The sequence below is a fragment of the Sus scrofa genome, chromosome 15, assembly GCF_000003025.6.
Source record: "Sus scrofa isolate TJ Tabasco breed Duroc chromosome 15, Sscrofa11.1, whole genome shotgun sequence".
NCBI classification, from domain to species: domain Eukaryota; kingdom Metazoa; phylum Chordata; class Mammalia; order Artiodactyla; family Suidae; genus Sus; species Sus scrofa.
In genome coordinates this window covers 127420089-127425735 of record NC_010457.5, presented here as the reverse complement: position 1 = coordinate 127425735, position 5647 = coordinate 127420089, and positions in this window count along the sequence as shown.

Here is a 5647-nt window from a genome sequence, read left to right as displayed (position 1 = left end):
TGAGTACTAGGATCCTCAAAATTCTAATATGACAAACCATCACAATTAAAAGTTTGGTGGAGTTCTCATTGTGGCTCAGCAGGTTAAGGACCCAAGTAGTATCCACGAGGTTGTGGGTTTGATCCCTGGCCTCATTCAGTGGGTTAAGGATCCGTCATTACAGCAAGCTGCAGGATAGGCCACAGATGTGGCTCAGATCTTGGTGCTGCCGTGGGAACTTGATTTGACCCCAAGCCTAGGAATTTCCATATGCTGCAGGTGCGGCAATGAAAAAAATAAAAAATAAATAAAAGTTTGTCTATTTTATTCTTCCTCTTGTGAATGAGAATGACTGAGTCTCTTCTCTCCTATGTAAGGCTTATCAATTTTTTTTTTAAGATTTATTTAGGGTTTTTTGCATCCTTTGATCTGCCATAGGTTTACACAAATCTGAGTTGGAAGCTTATCTACATTATTATGGTTTTTCACATGAGACTGGGGGTCTCTTACAATTTCTATATTCTAATTGGGTATCTTGCCTTGTAAACAGAAGTAATTATTTTCATTGTTGTGACTAAAGATTACGTTATTCTGCTTTCCTTTTTTGCTTTTAAAAAGTTTATTATAGGAGTTCCCGTCATGGCGCAGTGGTTAACGAATCCGACTAGGAACCATGAGGTTGCGGGTTCGGTCCCTGCCCTTGCTCAGTGGGTTAACGATCCGGCGTTGCCCTGAGCTGTGGTGTAGGTTGCAGACGCGGCTCGGATCTGGCGTTGCTGTGGCTCTGGCGTAGGCCGGTGGCTACAGCTCCGATTCAACCCCTAGCCTGGGAACCTCCATATGCCGCGGGAGCGGCCCAAGAAATAGCAACAACAACAACAAAAGACCAAAAGACAAAAAAAAAATAAATAAAAAAAAATTTATTATAAAAAAAAATCTACTTATACATACCACCTTCCCCACACTAAACAGGCAGGCTTCCAAGTTCATTTGAATGGTGTACTGCTGCTTTGCTTGTTTGATAAGATTTCATTAGGGAGCATCTCTTAGACACTTGCAAATCAGACTTTTTCCTTTAACTGTAAATCTCTCCCCGATGTAAAATAATAATAATAGTAATAATATTTGTATGTTTTTCTTGGAATTTTAAAAACACTAGTATGTATAGAATTTTACACATAATTAGACACTACAAAAACTAAAGCCTAGAGAAAATAATTTTCTTTCTGACTTGACTCTGAGTCAGGAATTCTGAAGTTCAATTCTATATGGCTAAATGTGCTGGCACTTCCTGGTCTGTAATACAAGGCTGGTAGGAATGATGCATTAGAAAATGTTAATTACAAAGCATAAAGAAGTAAAATTTATATATTGTCTAGCAAATATAATCCTTGGCTTTGGCAAGAAGGAAGCAATCATAATGACCAAAAATTCTGTTTTCATAAAAATGACATTTTTATCTTATCTTAGAAAAGATAACAACTAAGAACCCCAGCTCCCATTGAACGTTTCCAAATGTAAGTTTGTAGGGAAAATAGCAGGTATAATTACTTTGATCTGCTTTATGATTTTAGATAATTAGGCAATATTGAACAAAGTCTGTAAGTTCTTGGAAGGTTAATTTCTTCATATTCGAAATTAAATATATAAAAACAAGAATTTAAGCTGAAATTCAGGGACTCAGATTGAAAGTTCGGAAGACTAGGATGCAAAATGTGTAATATTCTAGGGAAAGAGGATTGATAGATTTCAACAAACATTAAAATAGGCTGTGGCTCAAAATATTTCGAAACTACTCTCAGTATATTGGACACTATTTTAAATTGCTCTACCACTGGATTTCATAGTACATTTTAACTGGTTTTAAATAGGGAAAGCAGTTAATTTGTGCTATTGTTTTCAAAGAGTTAATATTTATTGGGGGTGTACCATGTTCTAGACATTCTACTGAACACTCTACTCAGGTTATTCAGGCAGTCTTCAGAGTAGAATAAAGTAGGACTTAATACCATTCTCATTTAACGAATAAGGAACTTAAGATTCAGCAAACCCATGCTCCTTTCTCTGGTCATGAAATTTTTACATTGTGGCATCAGAATCTGAGGCCAAGTCTTTCATTGAAGGAAAGTTCTTATGCTCTTAGTGCCTAATGGGTTTGAAGAAGGTATGCTGCAACAATGCCTTTCTGAGCTGGAGGGGATGAACAAAATCATAAGTAATCATGGATTTCTAACTAATTTATTGAAAAGATAAAATGCTAAATTGGATCCTAACATCATTGGGAGGCCAGGAAAAGCTAGTTAGTTCAGCAAATATTTCATGTCACTGATTCTACCTTAATTCATTATTCAGTCCGCAAAGTCTTTTCAAAACTTTCTCTCATTGAGGTGAAAGTCCCAATTATCAGCAGCTCTTTATAAGGAAAATCCTAGACATTAGTGATTTTGCAGCGTCCCATAAGTGGTAACAGGAGTTCCTCCATGGTTTTAATGCAGCGAAAGAAGCCATGATTGTCTTTGGGAGAATAGAGATAAAATAAAAATAATTCACCTGACCCACAGCTTGGATACTCATGGAAGATTATATAATGGATAGTATGGGATTGTAAATGAGTGAAAATGCATGCATTATTATCGGGAGAGGCACCTGGGGTATTATAAATGGATGTAGTAAAATCCTTTTGGAAAACAATTTGGCAACCTGTCTGAAAAGCTGTAAAAACCTTTATACCTTTTGACCTAGTAATATCTCGCTGGAGAATTTATCCTAAGGAAATAATTCAAAAGAGGAACACAACTATATGCATAAAATTATTAATTATAGCATTAACTCTACCCGTGGAAAAATGGAAACCATGTAAACATCCAACAATAGAAAGGTAGTAAATTATGGGACATTAAAAAAAAAATCAGCTAGCCATTACAATTGTAATTGTGAATACTGAAGAAACATGAAAAATATATGCAATGGAGTTAACAAAAATAAAAAGGACAAAATTGTAGGTATTTCATGATTAAGTCTTTTTTTTTTAAGAGATTTATACATGCCTAAAGATTTTAAAGGAAGTAAAAGAAAGCATAAACAATCATCTATTATAGTAGTGGGACCACAGTGAAATTAGTTCCCTATTGACATGTTGTTTTAATGCTCTTAGCAAATTATATGTAACAACTAAAAAATCGGAAGAAAAGGATATGTGCTACTAAGTGTCATGTGTTTATTCTGTTTCTTCAGTGCTCATCACAGATCTGAGACAAAAGACCTGTATTCATGAATTTGTTTTGCTGATGCTTTTAAACTTGCCCTAAATAATTTAGCCATTTTGAGTTACTGCTTTTTTTTTAAGATAAGACTGTTACATATGATTTCTTAAATTGCATATATATAGAGAACTTTAAATTATTTCTTGTTTCCTGTTGGACTATTAGCTAACTTCTTAACTGGGTCCCTACTTCAATATTTCCCACTTTCAAAATGCAATTTGCGAAAATGTGAATACACCATGTTTTCTTTCATTTTAAGTTATTTATTGAATATTTAGTTTATGCAGGGCACTGTGGCTCTCTCCTATGTTTATAAGAGAAAATTGCCTTATATTGTAACTAAGGAAGCTAAAAATCCACAGACTTGAACCTTGCTTCTCCCATAAAACCTTCCTTCGCGTAGCCAAGAAGCAGCACTTGCCAACCACACATTCCATCTGCACTTTATCAGATCTGTGCCTTAGCAAGACCAAAACTTTATACAAGCCTAGAAAATCTCCCTTCAGGGGCCTCTAAGTATTTAAGTACTGTCTATGGGTGAAGGATCAACTAAAGCCCTTTCTTCTACTACAAAGCCTTTTCAGAAAATTCCACCCTAATTGACTTCTCCCTCCTTAGAAGTCCTATATCTGTGCAATTTGACATCATTTATAATGTTGGTTTGTATTATTATTTCTTTTTTTTTTTTTTTTGTCTTTTTTTGCTATTTCTTTGGGCTGCTCCCGCGGCATATGGAGGTTCCCAGGCTAGGGGTTGAATCGGAGCTGCAGCCACCAGCCTACACCAGAGCCACAGCAACGCCAGATCCGAGCCGCGTCTGCAACCTACACCACAGCTCACGGCCACGCCGGATCCTTAACCCACTGAGCAAGGCCAGGGACTGAACCCGCAACCTCATAGTTCCTAGTCGGATTCGTTAACCACTGCGCCACGATGAGAACTCCTGTATTATTATTTCAATCTCAGTTTTGTGTGCTGCTTCTAATTATAAGTCTTAATTTTCAACTAGATTATTAAATCTACAAAGGCAGGGAACAAAAACCCCCGATCTTATAAAAGTAGGTTTAAGTAAGCCACTACTGCACAGATGTTAATTAAATGATGTGGTGATGTACTTAAGAAACATTTGGCACTAACCTTAAAATTCATTGAGTTCTGGGTCTACCAAACTTCACATAATACTCCCATTATAACACTTTACCCATACATGGAATAATTGTAAAATCATTTTGACTCTGTCTTCCTTTAAAAAGTGAGGTTCTTGGACTCAGAGGTGTGGTCCATGCATCATCTCTTTTTGTATAATCTTTTTTTCTGCTGCACCTGCTGCATATGGAAGTTCCCAGGCCAGGGGTTGAATCAGAGCTGCAGCTGTGACCTACATGCAGTTTGCAGCAACGCAGGATCCTTAACCCACTGGGCAAGTTCAGGGATTGAATCCACATCTTTACAGAGACAACATCAGGTCCTTAACCTGCTGTGCCAGAACAGGAACTCCTCTTTCTGTATATTCTAAACATGAATATAATTTGCCACAGAGAGGTTCACTGATATTTGCAAAATGTATGCACCAGTTAATTGACTTCATTTTCTTAAAAGCCTTACTTTTTGTATTGAAATTGCAAAATAAAAAATAAAAAGCATAGTGTCCTCTTTGAAGCAGTTTAGAAAACAAACAAACAAAAAATTACTTAACTTACCAAAACAACAAATAACACAAGGAAGTAAGAAACATATTTCTCAAAGTCTCACTTTGTGCCTGGATAGGTGTTGTAATATAAATACCTTATTTTAATATGAACAATAATGCCTAAATTTTTGAGAGTTTAATATGTGTGCTAAGAACTCTTTCAAGAGCTTTACATGTAGAATCATACCTAATTCTCACAAGGCTAATGAATAGATACAATCATTCTCCATTGCAGACAGGATTCAACTAAGGCATCAAAGATTTGTAAGTGGAAGTCTTGGTATTTACAACCAAGCAGTTGGACAGTGTAAAAGCTAGAAAAATTACATTTTTCCAGGTGATAAACTACAAAAAAAGGTGACATTTAATATAAATTTAATTCATTTATAAAGGTGAAGCAGGAGATATTAGTTGTTCCTTGAAATACATGTTTAAAGTATCTTAATTTTCTTTATTAAACTGATGGTGTCACTGAAGCCAGTATATAAATAGATTTTAGAAAATAATTTGATATAAAATGTGAAATAATTGGATTTAGAGTGGTTACTCTAATGAGTTGTTATGCCTTTCAAAAGGATAAAATAAATGTATATAGCCTGAGTTACTTTTCCAGTACTTAAATATTTCACACTATTTGATAAAACATCAATCTGATAATTGTGGAACAGATATTTTTACAGCTTGATTTAAAATGCACTCAGGGAATGGTATGAAT